This window comes from Amia ocellicauda, chromosome 6 (genome assembly GCF_036373705.1).
Source record: "Amia ocellicauda isolate fAmiCal2 chromosome 6, fAmiCal2.hap1, whole genome shotgun sequence".
Taxonomy (NCBI): Eukaryota; Metazoa; Chordata; class Actinopteri; order Amiiformes; family Amiidae; genus Amia; species Amia ocellicauda.
In genome coordinates, this window is record NC_089855.1 from 12307434 (window position 1) to 12323842 (window position 16409).

Sequence of the window (16409 nt, forward strand, 5' to 3'; positions counted from 1 at the left end):
GCTAAGTCATAAAAATGAAGGGAGAGAAATAAGAGAACATTTTAGGGATATCAAGGTGCTGCAGATGGAAATTCCGCTTGCTTTTTGCCTCTTGAAGTCTCACTTCACATGCAAATGCTGCTACTGAGAAATATCAGGGATGTCTAAAAAAAAAATTCAAATACTTTCCATGGACACAAGCTTGCCATGTATGCTTGTAAAATGCCATCACACTTTTTTAACATGGATAAAGAGATAACAAGAGACTGATATTGAAACCCACTGCCACTCAAAAGGAGAACTATAAGAATTTGGTAACACTTTACAAAAAGGTACCGGTATTACTCAGTAATTAATATATGAATACTTTAGGATTTAAACATCAGTACATCATGAACATCATCTGAGTTCTGATGTTGAGCACATGAACCCACACTTATCCTAACCCTAACCATAAAACCTACACTAACCCTGTTATACATTAAATTAAAATAAGATGAAATAAGACTCAGATGAAGTGCATGACATATTCATGTGTTTATCCTGTGGTATTCATATATTAATTCATGAGTAATACCTGTACCTTATTACAAAGTGTGACCAAGAATTCTTTAAGCAAACAGCTTCATTTTAGCTTTTAATTACTGTATACTAATAAAAGCAATGGCAAATAGCAAAGGCTACACTTCAGACAGTAACTTATATATTAAAATGATCGGTTTATTAAATACAGTATTATTCTGAATACAAGTTTTGGTATATGTATTATTTATATTGTCAGAAAGGTAGTGTTTTAAGGTATATACATATACATACATATACACCGATCAGCCATAACATTATGACCACCTGCCTAATATTGTGTAGGTCCCCCTTTTGCAAAAACAGCCCTGACCCGTCGAGGCATGGACTCCACTAGACCTCTGAAGGTGTGCTGTGGTATCTGGCACCAAGACGTTAGCAGCAGATCCTTTAAGTCCTGTGAGTTGCGAGTTGGGGCCTCCGTGGATCGGACTTGTTTGTCCAGCACATCCCACAGATGCTTGATTGGATTGAGATCTGGGGAATTTGGAGGCCAAGTCAACACCTTGAACTTGTGATTCATCAGACCAGGCCACCTTCTTCCTTTGTTCCTTGGTCCAGTTCTGATGCTCACGTGCCCATTGTAGGCGCTTTCGGCAGTGGACAGGGATCAGCATGGGCACCCTGACTGGTCTGCGGCTACACAGCCCCATACGCAACAAACTGCAATGCACTGTGTGTTCTGACACCTTTCTATCAGTAGTAGCATTCACTTTTTCAGCAATTTGAGTTACAGTAGCTCGTCTGTTGGATTGGACCACACAGGCCAGCCTTCACTCCCCACGTGCATCAATGAGCCTTGGCCGCCCATGACCCTGTCGCCGGTTCACCGCTTTTCTTTCCTTGGACCACTGTTGATAGGTACTGACCACTGCAGACCGGGAACACCTCACTAGAGCTGCAGTTTTGGAGATGCTCTGACCCAGTCGTCTAGCCATCACAATCTGGCCCTTGTCGAAGTCGCTCAGATCCTTACGCTTGCTTATTTTTCCTGCTTCTAACACATCAACTTTGAGGACAAAATGTTCACTTGCTGCATAATATATCCCACCCACTGACAGGTGCCATGATAACGAGATTATCAGTGTTATTCACTTCACCTGTCAGTGGTCATAATGTTATTGCTGATCGGTGTATATTTAATCCTTCACCTAAAAGTTGTTTTCCGAAGGTATTATGTTACACTGAAGAATAGAATGGTAGTTTTCCTTCACACATTCACTATGTATTTTTTAATTATATTTCCTTTGTACTCACCATACAACTTCAAATTATTCCCACCAACATATTTAACTGCCGACGCACGATTACGAAAATCTGTTGTCAGTTTTATTTTCATACATACTTTTTTCCTCTTGATGACATAAAGTTACAAAAAACACAGATCTCTTCTTTAAGGCTGTTTTCACATGTGTGGTTAAGTTTCCAGTCTGCAAGTTTTAGTTTTGTATAACCTCAACAAGGAATATAATATATTTGCCTGTAAAGCACAGTTGCTTGCAGTGTTTCCCCTTATGAGTAGGAAAATTATATCTGAGTGGAAAATGGAAAGTAGTTCTTTATCAAGTGCTTGCGAGCACCCTAAACACATGCAGGGAGTAATGTTTAATATGGATACTTGATGAGTGTGTTGGGTATGCCAATATATCGCCATCTCTGCTCTGTGTGATAAAAGCTTTTACATTTAGTTCAGCTAGGACTGCATTTGCAAGGGACTGAATTAATGATGAAAACAAAGCTTCAAACTCTGAAGGATATTTTAGGGTTGGGTATGTGATTAAACCTAAAAACTCATTTTAAAAATGTTAATTGAAATCTCACTGCACTGTTGACATGTTATTAGACAGACTCTTAAAGGGAAACTGGCACAATTGCCAATATTATGGTTTTATGCATCTTTACATGTTGCTATAGTAAGTAAGATGTATACCACTCTTTCAGATTTATTCTATCATATAAGCAACTTATAACTTAAGCATGTTAGAATTTCAGAATGGGTTTTGTCATAACTTCTTGAATTATGGAAAAACTACACAATTACAAGGTTTTGTCTTGTTCCACCACACCCGTCTGAGAAGCATTCCTGGGAAAACACTGGAGGAAGAAAACTAGTTGAAGATTAGGATAGCTCCTAAAGGAGGAGGCCCCATGTCTGTAGTAATGGATGCTTACCTGGACTTGAGTACTGAGTTCACTTTCCTTGGGTTGTACCTGAGGGCAGAGAGTGGATACGATATGCAAGAACTTACTGATTTGTAAGCTGTCATTGATGAGATGAGGATTTTATATAGTACATTTTGTAGTTAGTCTGGCTGTTCCTTGTGTTAGTTATGTGCTGATTTCATGTCCTACACTGCTATTGTATCTGCTGTCAAGTCAGTTGTGTAAAATTGCTGCAATAGAGGAAATTACAAAAAGATTTTTCAAATGGCCTGTCTCCGTTGTGGGTGCTCTGGGATTCCTGCCTTCAAGACTCTTTGTGGGGAATCTATTTAGGGCGAAGTTGTTGAGGCCCCTTGCCTCATTTTAATATTGCGGTTGTGTAGTCCCTATAATTAGGGGTTCTGCTGTTACTTCACCTGACAGTAATTATCTGTAGAGTTTGCTTCTTAGCTTCTACCTTGTCAAACTGATGCTCTTTGTTTGTGTTTGATGGTTTTTAAAAAGAAATCATGAAAAGGGAGGATGAGTTGGCGTCCAGCCAGTCAACCACAAAACACTGCAGCACAGGAGAACGCAATCTGGAGAGGGGTCTCCCATAATCTGTTCATAGTAAAAGATTGTGATAGTTCTATGTAGCCAGCCTGCAGAATGTCAGCCAGGTCCCGAGGTTTTTATGCACATGCAATGGAAACTGAATACAAAATAACAGAAGTATCCACTCTGCTACAATTATTGGTCTTCCACACAAAGTCTTTGGCTTATCATGATGGAAGTATAATCTACGTTAGAATAAAGAGAAGAAAAATACAAAAAATATATGAAGCAAGATTTCTATACATTACAGGTATTGTAAAATACATACTGTTTTTCAAGAGTTGTTCAGTACAATTATTGTGTTTTATGTTCCAGAAAATCTGAGAACAAAAGGCAAAAATGAATAAATAAACAAATACTTACACTGTAATGTGTTTTCCCATATGCATGTATTTTGTATATATAAGAAGTATGTTCTCATTCTTGGATACAAAATTACTGAACTGTGTTATGAATAAGACTTAATTGAGCAGACTTGTCTATTAATGCTTAAAAAGCCAATTGGTAACCCTACAAAATACTGAAATCCTCACAAGAATTAATTAAGGTAGATCTTCCAGCTAAGTTGACAGTAATTAAGGCAGAGAAAGTGCTATGCAAGCATAGAACATTGTTAATTTTCTTTGACCTTTGACAGCAAAAAATGAAATAAAATTAAACTTCACAAAAAAACTCTGCATGTTCATCAGAGGGTTTTCCCATAGATTTACAAAATGTGTGCTTGACAGGATTAATTTGTTTCCATTTTGTCCCTTATTTCAGAATGATATGCACAGTATAAATATCAACATTTGGAAGAAAAAACATAATGTTGAAAGGAAATCTATCCATTTGCCTGAAGAGAAAAGTAAAAAGGAAGCTTTAAATAGAAGCCTAGAGATGGAAAAAGACCACATGACCACATAAAATATGGGAGATTAAATCATAAACTTTGCAGGCATGACATGGAAAAGAGAATCTGTAGATTGAAGTGGAAACATCGTGGGGGGGCCTTCATCTTCATCATTGATATAGGCTGATGGAGATGGTAATGATATATATATGGCAAAAAATTGCCATATTAGTATTATTTGTTGTAAACCATTCAATTTAAATTAGACCGTCACCTCCTGTCTGCAGGGGACTTCAGATAAAAATAAATCATGTCTCTGCTGCACCCAAAAAGCCAAAGTGATAGTAAATGGAAAAAGGAAATCATAGATTTTTCCCCTTCGGGTGCAGTGAAACATTATGCTTCATCAGCCTGCGCTAAGATAAAACCTGGACACTGGAAAATAAAGAATACAGAAACAATAAAGATCATAACTAGATTGCATGTGTCCAATCAGTTGCCCTTTCATTCTCTTCTGCAGAGCACTTTTCAGCCTTCAACAGTGTAGAGAATAAATCATAACACAATCCACTGTTATGCCCTTTTCACAGCCTATTCATGCTCTTACGTCACTATATAGTAACATCAATCAGCAACTGGATCTGTATCTCCAATGTTTGCTACAGATCACTGTGGTAGGAACATAAGAGATGTTGACATAAAGAAAATACAATTGCATTTATCTTTGGGCTAATTAAATCTCAGGTGTAGGGAAAAAAAGGGGCAAGGCCAAATCAAAATTTTGACGTTAATGACTAGGTATAAACATGTACCCTATAGCATTTTACAGAAGCCTCTTCCTATTACTTATACATCTGAATGAAATAGGGTCAAACTTTGTGATTTGCCATTCATTAGTATGTCAAAGCTTTGATTGGTTTAGGTCAAAGTGTGTCAGTGTAAGCTTAACCAAATCAGACTGTGTTCAGTATAAAGCCCTCTTTCGCATGAATCATTTGTTCCATCTGAGCTTCTAGATTAAACAGTCTTGAAGTCAATATAGTATTGATACATTACTTGTGAGGATTTAGAAGAAGTTTGAGCTTACATTAAATAAATAATTTAATATTTTTTTAGTCTCTGTTGTTGTTTTTTTATGTTGTCCATGGGTAATAGCAAACCAGAATGAGTGACTATCTTCTACACTGCTTACTGTGACAAAGATTAAAAAACAAGGATAAGGGAAAAAATGTACAATTTGCTGTGCAAAGCATTTTTGATTCTCCTTCTCATCTATGAAAGATAGGTATTCAGCTCCTTTCTGGACAGGATATGTAAAGATCAAATTACTAAAATTTGTCTTTAATATTTTGAAATGTAAGTTGGTATTATAAAACATTTCACAAAGAAGACTGTATAGTCAGTGACGAATGATGTTATATGGGGTACACCTATCTGTTGGTCTACTTCCACCTTTTACTCCTCCCTCACTTCCTCTCATCCTGCCTGTCCCTCCCGACCTCAGTCCTGGATCTTCTCCATCCTCCATACAGCCAGATCCAATCTGCGTTCTGCTGAAAATAAATGGAAGAGGTCCAAACTGCTGGCTGCCCTCGACCTCTACCTCTGTATTCTGTCTAAATTTTCCTAAATTTGAGTCTTTTGGCAATAACCCATGCAAACTCTTCTCCACCTTCTCCTCCCTCTTTGCCCACCCCCGTTTCTCCTCCCACTTCTATCTCTTGTGAATTAGTTTGCTTCCTTCTTCTCTTCTAAAATTGCTGATATCCACAAACTCTTCAACACCCAACCTTCTCCTATACATCTCTTTACTGAAGAATCTGCTTCTCCTACTACTCCTACTGACCTACATTCTACCTCCTCTTCTCTCCTCTCTGCTTCAAGGCCACCACATGCGCCTACCAAGTGACATGCAACTCAGCTGCTCTTCCAGACCCTGGTTCTTCACCTGCCTGGATTACTGTGACTCCCTCCTGGCTGGTAGACCTGCAACTGGTGTTCTCTCTTTTCCCCCAATTCACACATGCAACTCCACCACTCCTCTCCCTTCACTGGTTCCCAGTTTCGGCTTTCGTCCAGTTCAAGACATTGACTCTTACCTACTGTTGTCTTGACCAGATACCTTCAGAACCTATTCTCTCCATACCTCTCTCCAGACCTCTCCGGTCTTCCTGCGCCAGAACAATCACTGAACCCCCTCTCCACTCCCCTTCCCCCAGAGCCCACTTCTTTTTAACCCTCACCCCAAGTGATGGAACGGCCTTCCCACTGAGGTGAGGACCACCTTCCAGCGACTATTCAAGACACATCTGTTCAGACTGTACCTGTAATATGGAGGCCTATTCACCTGTAGCTGTCAGCACTCTAGTTATTATGTACTTCATGTAACTATGCTAATTTATGTATTGTTGAAACCTCTATTGTTATACTTCTCCTATGCTCCCCCTACCTTTAGCACATACCTCTGATTTAACTGTATTATATCTGCACTTTTTACCTCATTGTACTAGGATGTATGCATATTGTATTTTGTATTGATTATTCTATTGCATTTTTGTCATGCTTAAGTTGTATTTTGAATTGACTATTTTACTGCACTTTCGTAATGCCTATTGTGTAAACTGTAAGTCACCCTGGATAAAAAAAATACTTGTGGATTACCTTATTTTTCCTCTGATTATTATGGAAACAGCAGTTCATCTGAACAACTGATTTGACATGGTTGACCACCCATATCTGTTTTTGTCTGTTACATGCTTTGATCGCATTGTATTCCTACTGCACATGCTCTAGGGGGGGAGTAACCTAGATATTCTGTTTGGATGTCATTCTGAATAAAGGTAGATTATTAAACTCCACTTTCATTAAATACAGAATGCTTTACATAGAATGCTTATAATAACTTATTTCAAATGTCTTTCTGGAAATGCATTGAATAAGGAGTGTCTCTCATATTTACATAAGACTGTTTACCACACTGAATAAAGATTTTTACAGTTACCCCACTTGTGATATTGAGAAAAGACATATGGGTATTCTTCCAGGAATTTAGCCTTAAATGTTCCTTTTGAAAAACAGATGGTGTAATGTGAGACCAAATTCTTCTGAGAAGTCTAAGGAACATGTTTTTCTCCCAGTCTGGATCTTGGAGGGAAAGTGAAGTGTCAATGCATCTTTATTTATTTATTCTGTGGCATTACCTACATTTCTATTTTGTTTTTGAATACCCCTGTGTCTTCTTTTTCTAATTTCATTATTGGCCCAATGACCATTTACCTAAAACACTGTGTCAGTAATGTGTCAGCTATCGTGAAAGATGAAATTGTATTTATAAAGACTTCTCAGCTGAAACATTTCCAAATTGGTAACAACCTGGGCTTTCTTACACTTTTTCACACTCCAGCACTCCCACTCCCACATGCAATTCACATTTCTGTTACAAAACCATCTCCTTCTTGAAAAATAAAATCCAGCATAAAATATTGTTATTATAAGCAAGCATATTGTATCCATAAACAATCTGAATAAACTGTTTTCTACCCTCAGTTGTTGGTTTTAGAAATAACATTACTGACAAGATATTTCTGGTAAATCTGTCAATAATTTGCCTAATACATTATAATAGATTTCTTAACATTAAGAAATAAGTAGTACATTTTGTTATTTACTAAATAATGAGGGACAGACACAGGAGGGAATTACACTGTATCAAACACTCCCATAATTCACATATAAATGGTCTGAAAACATTTAAGTGTCTTATTGAACCAATAGTTGAAATAATTAATGTATTAAATATGGACTCTAGCTAAAAAATAATGGAAATCAGATAATATGTTTCTACTATAGGACAAGGGTATAAAACTGCTTTCATAACTTGATTTTTTAGGCTTCTATACATGTGTTTTCGCAAGTTTATATTTATCAGCAATTATAACTGAACAAGAACACAAAGTGAAGGGTACATTTATCCCTCACGCTGTAAGGTGTATGTATTTTCCTAAATGGTTCAGCTCGCATCATCAAGGATGGTTCAGTGTCAGAAATGAGAGGAGACATCCCTGCTAATTGAACAATTATATAGCTTTCAATGTAGTAGCTTTCATCTTCACATCTTCAAGTAATTGGTACTGTCTCTCCTTTTGGTCAGCATTTCCACTTACTTTCCTCAACTCTGGTCCAAATCCACCCTTCAAAGATAAGACTACACTATGTTGTCTGTTTTTGGAAAGTAGTTTAATTATCCAAATTGGATCCTAGAAGCCTTTTTGGGGCTGATATGAAGGAGTGGGAGTTGAAATGGAAAGGTCTGTAGGCAGTATCAGCCTTGAGATAATACCATCCTTGACAGATTACACTTCTGCTCCGATATTATGGAAAAGTTTTAGTGTAAAAGCAAATTATGGGGAAATTGAAGTGACAATATATTCTATATCTTGAATCACAGGGGAACTGCATGTGTGCATGCTTATTTACGTAAAAAAATAAAATAACAAACTTGAGGATGATTACAATATATATACAGTAAGTAAGGAGAGAAGTTATGACCTAAAATGGACATATCGAGTTTTCTTTATTCTTCTTCTACTGCTACATTATTAAATCCTTGAAGATCATTTAGGTACATGTTTTTCAGCAAGGCAGACATTTTGTTAAAAGCTGTGGACGAATGGTTCACTCACTGTTTGGATCTATATATCATCAGTACATGGAGGGGAGACTGGGGTAAGTTCAGATATGGGGTAAGTTGACACACTGTTAATAATGTCCTGTTACATGATGACAGGGTTCCATAACAATGGTGTCAGTATCATGGACCTATGATATCCCCGCTTCTGTGTGTGTGACCTTTGAAGCAAGTCAAACATGACATGTGTGGCCGTGTGGGGGATCCTGGTGAAAGTCCTTACAGCACAACGATTCCCTGCCTGGGATGGAGAAAAATGGAGTGCAGTGCAACAGAGGATGGGAAACCACATGGGCTTAATTTGTCTCATCATCTATCAACATTTACTAATGGACGACTTCCCGCTGAAGGCATAATAAAGTGTCATTGGGCCTCTTGAGTTCAGTAGTTCATCATCACCTTTTTATTAGGTTCTCAGCACACAGTCTAACTGGAAGATGTCGACAGTATAAATCCTCCTCAAGCAGAGAAGACAGTATTCCTTGTGTGAGGTCTCACCGTTTTAAAATAAACTACTTGATCTGGATTTAAGAAGGTATGTAACATTAAACCTATGTATGAATATTCATATTGTGATTATTAAGAGATATGAGGGCTTTAAACAGGAGATAAATACATATGAACATTAGAGCAGCTATTAATTGCATCTTGTTTGTTATACACTGACAAACAAGTACTTAAAACCATGGTTTATAGTGTAATGCAGTGGTTCCCAAACCGGTCCTGGGGGACCCCCTACCCTGCTGGTTTTTGTTCCAACCGAGCTCTCAATTACCTTATTGAATCTTAATTGAAGTAACAATCTGCTTAGATTTAACTTATTAAATTGTGTAAGAAAATAGTTGTTTCTTCAATACGTTTTTTAATATAATTCTATACGTAACTTAAAACCCCTACTGTTTAAAATAATTAAAAGTCTCTGATTTAGGAAATTATTAGTTCAATTAAGGGTTCAATTAAGTAATTGAGGGCTTGGTTGGAACAAAAACCAGCAGGGTAGGGGGTCCCCCAGGACCGGTTTGGGAACCACTGGTGTAATGCTTATTCTCCTACTTTTTGTAAGAGTAATGTAAGGGATGTTGTTGTTCTTTCCTTGCACACTTCCTGACAATCAGCTTTTAAAAGTATTTTCCTTCCCTAATTTTGCCATAAAGCCTAGTTACCTAAGATAGGAATATGATTAAAAACAGAGAACACACTTCTCAAAATCAGGAACACACAGCCTATCAGATATAATCTCCTTTAAGTCCTTATATCTTTTTATGTGTCATTTTCAATGAACAGTGTGAGTTTAAGACAAGGAGCCATCTGGAGAGCAGTCTGAGATCCCACCCACAGTTCAAGTATCCATGGAGTCGCAATCTTCAAGATGTTCTCTCTATCATCCAGACGACTGTTGGCCGTAGCCTACACCAAAATAAAGAAAGATAACAAGCAACACAATCATTATCAGTTTCTGCACCAAACAAGAACCTGGGCTACTCTTGACTCCAAGCATGTTTATTAACTTCCCCCTGAACCCACCCCTACCCTACACTGCACAAGAGTCAATTATGCTTGCTCACAATTAGCAGTACCCCGGGGACTCGTGCCAAACCCCAGTACCTCTTAACCCCTCAGAACCTGCCCAGGGCAAACCCAATACACCCCCTTACAATACTGTGGCCAGGTCGCTACAATATATCAACAACAACATCAACTACACAAACCTTTGTATAGCAGCAAAAGCAACAAGTAACATTCCTAAATGGAGTCACATTTTTAATTTCATGTTAATTAAATTATATTGTATTCCAATCATTACAAATTTGGAGAAAGAGACATGAAGCAAAGCAGTACTGATTACTTGGTGCATCAATAAAGATTATTTCTGCTGGAAGGCTGATGGACTGTTCACTTTTGATGTTAAATGGTGTTAAAATTTTGGGGACAATACAATTGACCAAGCTCACCAGAGTACTTCTGTGCCCATTACATAGATATGTGTCTTCTGCGTGATCTGCAGCAGACATAATGCTAAAGGACAATATATATCCATAGGTGTTTGTATCAGCTGGGTTTGTTGTTGTTGTTGTATTATCTTGGTGTCACGGCTTCTCTATATGGCAGGCTTAGTTTTGAAGAAATAAGGCAAGTGAAGGCAAGCGCTCATTCTAGATATTGTCATTTCTGGGTTTATTGTTCAGCGTAGTAAAGTAAGATTATCTTTATTTCAACAGATCTGTCCACCTAGCACTTGTTATTGAATTGTGATAGACATCATATGGATTAACACATCATAGACCTTCCTCGAAAACAATAGATGATTCTCCTGGACAGAAAACTGCTATGTGGGCTGAATGTAAGATGCCAACATGATTTGCCATTGAATAGCACTGTATGCACATATTGGAGTGGAAATGTTGTCATCTTGCTGTTGGATTTTAGGCTTTTCACTGGAGTATTGTATCAAATAAGTGCTTTCAAATATTTGTGAATGTGTATGGCTGTTACATTCTAATATGCATATTAATGTATTTGTTCTATTGCTCTGCTATTTGAACCTAAATAACACACATTTAAATACAATTATCTATGTTTATATTTTCACCTTTTGTTGCCCTGTGTCAATAGTTAACTCGTTCTTCATCTTTGCCCCAAAGGTACGGAAAAACCTGTCCACAGAGGACAGGAGCACTCCTGGTCAAGTCACACCTGTTCACACTGTATCTGTAATACCTCAGCCCTCCCTTTCTGGACAGTATGGTAGACAAACTTGATTTTTTTTTACTTGCACTTATATTATCTGTACTCTTGCACAATTAGTTGCCTTAATTATAACTGCTTATCTTTGGTAATTACCACTTTGTGCCCACTGCATGTAGTACTGAAATAACATGGGCTTATATAATGTACTCTTGGCTGTTTTATAAGATGTTTTTGTGACAAAATCACCTCCACAGAAGTGCATGAAACTATTTAAAGGCTACAGGGAAAATATTTTCTCAAGGTTATCACAGTCAAATGAAGATCAAGGAAATATTGTTTTCTGGATTGAAAATTAGAGATATTTTTACAGATGCTGTTGTTTCCTATGATGCAGGCATCTTTCAATATTACAATTAATTTACTTGTGTTCAAAACAATTGATGTACAACTATATTCTCCTTGATCAACTTTTTTTTATCAATGTAATTAATGTTAATGACTAATTTGTTAAGAGAAGGAAATATCTCTCTCTCTCTCTCTCTCTCTCTCTCTCTCTCTCTCTCTCTCTCTCTCTCTCTCCCTCCCTCTCTTTCTCTATATATAAAAAGTCTTGTGGAACTTTGAACCTAGATTAAAAATCATTATTCCAGCCAGTGTGATATTGTTCCAATGGAGAAATGTGTGCTGCATAGAGTGATAAAGCCAGTTTAATAAACGAAACCCTTTGCGAAAAAGTCTGACAAGCAGGCTCTTACTAGATAGAGATTACTGAGCTTCCTTCATTATTGATGAAATTCTAGGGTATGTTACTTTCTACCATGGAAAAGGAACTGACCTTTGCAGACAAAGTCTTATGGAAACACATTCTATAATGATATCACACCAAAATGCAATAAATATAACTATTATTGAAAAATGAAATATTAATAAAAAATCAACTGATAATACTCAGTGTCCGGAAATGGATTTTCTCAGCAAAATAATAACACAAAATGTGTTTATTTGAAGATAAGAGCATTCGTCATCCCGTTGAATATAGATGCTAAAGGAGATCTAGTGAGTTGTAGAAAGCTGAACATTTTAAGTAATGTTTTGCAGTGGAGAAAAGGCTGAACATTTACTAATGGACAAGTTCATTACTTATATTACTTCCACAATTTCATAAATTTATATTTGTATAGTCAGCTGTGCAATGAGAATTTTCATAGCTACTGAAATCAAGTCTGGAAATCTATAGAAGAATAATGGCAACATGATAAATGATTAATATAAGTTGATGAGCTTCTTAATTTGTATTTTTCATTCCCTATTCTGATGTATTTATTTTTTTCACTTTTTTTTTGTTATTTGGTTGTTTCCTACACTGTGGTTTCTCATTGTTTCTTCATTAATTATTATTATTTTTTTGTTAATAAACTCTGATCCCATTAGAGACTTTAGATTTCCTGCCAAGTGCTACTGCTTTTGAAAGAGAAATTTAAATTTAAACTGCAATTTTTTTTAAACTTACCTGAATCCGTGTTGAAGTGTTTCTGCGATTCACCAAACCTGCATAGGGGACTAATGAGGGTAAGTTTTGAGGTTCCCCTTCCTCAACAATAACAGGGGTGGCGTAGTCAGGAGTCTTGTGAATAGCAGTGCCACAGACCACTTGTGACATATATACACACACACACATATAAACACTGAATGCATATCAACACTATGTATTAAGAACAATATTGAAATATTGAACAATATGAAAAATATATATATACTGTGTAGACATGTCTACATTTTTGAGACCTTTGATGGGATTAACTAAATGTTAATTACAAATACTGTTAATTATAGTACAAATACATCAAAAAGAATAGTCTGACTATCAATATGATGTACTTCAACAGCATGTCTGTCAAATATACTTCAATATTTTTCTTAATACATTCAGTATTATGTGATTTTTGGCTTTGAGAAAATGGAAGAGATGTTTCTTGTTGCCTTTTAATTGAATAAACTACAATGTCTCAGTAGGGATATTCAGACAGTCCTCGCAAAACCTCTCCAGTTCTTCCAAGTCCATTTAAAATATTGTGAGAAATAAGTCTCTGTTGTGTCTAATAAAAATAGATATTTGCATAATCTGTATTTCTAAATTATTATTTTTTTGTTTTAGCAACTTGTTATTGTTTATAGCAAATCATTGCCTTCATATTAAGGAACCCATTTCAAATATAATCTTGAATAGTCTAAATGTCATTTGAAATACATTACATTTCCCATGAATACAGTACCAGTATCAAAATGGGAAGGATGAGATATATTTGTATTGAAAAAGTGTCATCTGGCTTTTCTCTTGCCAAGATAAGTCTCTTCCGACATCTGAAACAACAAAAAAAACACGACTGCAAATATCTCCGTATAATCTGGAAGTACACTTAAAGTGTATTTACTGATGAGATCAGACACAAGTTGAAAAGTAACAATGGTGAAGTACTAGCACATAATCTCTGGAGCTTTTAATAGTTATAGACAAGGGCCTCTAATACAGCAGAAAATGCTTTCATGAATTTTCTGAACCTCTTCATGATATTCTGAAGTGCTACTGGACATCTTTGCTTTCCCGTCTTTCAACCAAAACACTTCTAAATGAGATATGAATATAATTAAATGTATAAGGAATGGTGCAAAAACAGCAAGTATTTAGGGATATAAAAAATGAGAAGTAATTAAACTGAATGAATTATCAGCATGAAACCAATACATTTGCTGGGTATCTATATTTTCAACACTGGGGATTATCATACTGTGGCATTTAATGAATGGCTGACTGACTTGATATATGGAAAATTATGCATAACAAACTTCACTTTCATAATGTCACTGATAAGATGAACACAAACAGGATGCTGGTTCAATAAGCCTTTTGCATTGCAGTGCAGATCTCAAATCAACAGTACTACTAAGTATCCATTTTAGACTAAGTACATAATTAAAGATGTGGCATCTGAAGTAAAGCTATATAATGGGTCAGACAAATCCTTTTGTAAAAGTAACGAACAGCAAAATTATTAGGTTACAATCTGATTTTGCATTTTGTATGCTATTATGTACTATTGTAAGCCATTGAGTGACAGTCAACAGTTTGCATTCAGTTCAAGTCGAATGGTATATGTCATTTTTCAGCAAACTCTGACAGGGTTGATTAATAAGAATAGGTCAATGAACATCATTTTGCTAATCTAAATTAATTACTGAATAACATGTTTTAAAATGACAGTATGAATGCCTTCTAACAAATACAAAAAATGTATTTTCAATATAAATACCTGGCATTAATACTCTCTTCAAAGGCTCCAACATTTTGTAACATTTTAGAATGCAAATTGTCTGGTTTGTGTGAGTATTCAGAAGCAAAAGAGAATGACACAGATGTGGGGATCTTGTAACATTCATTAAATATCAAAGGAAATACAGATCGTCAACATGCTCCTTTCAATTTTATGGTGGTTTGCTAAATCAGACCAATTCTAATATATACTGCTGAATGTCACATTTTGGAATTCAAAAGGATTACTCCCATTCAGAATGTAATGTTGGCTGTTTGTAAATTTGTACAAGAGAGAGTGAAAATCCAAAAGGCTAACATTACAGTGGGAGGATTTAATTCCGTTTGCTCAAGCATTTTCTTTTCATCTTCCCTTCATCAGCCAGATCTGTATGATATGTACTTCTTCAAATCGGAGATTATTTCAGGAGCGTGACCTCTGGTGTGGATATCTGACCTGAAACAATCCAAGAAATGCCCCTGACTTGAACATAAACTGAGGTCTGCAGAGCCGAGTTTCGCTTCTCACATACAACATGTCCGAGCAACCATGCAGGCTCACTTCTCCAGCTTTGGAGATGGCATGTGTTCTGATCTTCAATAGTTGTCCTTTTTCATGCTCCACTGCAATGGTCCACAATTCAATTGCTCTGATTTATTTAACCCACTGATGTTGAAAGCATATTAAATACACTGTTTTACAATACATGCAGGATTTTTACAAACATCTTGTAATATGATTATTCAAAAAAATATATCTTTAAATCTAAATTTCAACAAAATCATCTGGCATCTCTGCCTAAGTGTAATCATGGTTACTGAAGGTCTTCTATATCACGAGAATATAGGCAAACGCTCAACCTGCAGAGCCACCCTCAGGGTAACATTTTAAAAAGCTTGCTGGATATCAAAGGATATGAGTACACTTACAAACTGAACTACATGCTGGCAGGAATAAAAGATGAAGCATTATTAGTTTGAATTAAATCTGAGTGGTGCATGCAGAGTGAAAAATCAAAACAAATGAGTGTGTTGAAGTTGCTCAGCTCCTGCCATCAGCCTCGGCTATGTTTTGATTCACGGAAGGAAGGGGAAAGGGATTGTGGCAAGAGATGTCAGCGAGAGATGAAAAGATACCAGGGAAGACAAATGTTTGAGGCAGGAAGAATATAATTTACTGTGTGTGTGCCTAGGGAGGGAATACGTGGCATAAAAATAAACTCATATCTGTTGGTGAAAGAAATAAGACCTTTCCCATAATTTGTACACAACGAAACCATCAATATACGACCTGTGTCTAAAATAAACAACGGGTCTGAAACCTGCTGATAAGCAGCAAATCTCTGTTGATGTGTTCCCTTTAATCTCAATGTGTGTTAAACGAAGTGATTTCCAAAAATAGGCATTAAAGGACACCTTTACAATTCTAAAATGCAACTGGAAGACTTGCCTTTGTGATTGTCTGACCCCTGTCCTGCTACATCCAACACAGGGCGGACCCCCTGAAAATGTGCTGTGGATAGGGAGAGAGAGAAAGCTGAACGGGGTTGCTCCCTGTGTGTTCTGGTTCACTGAGT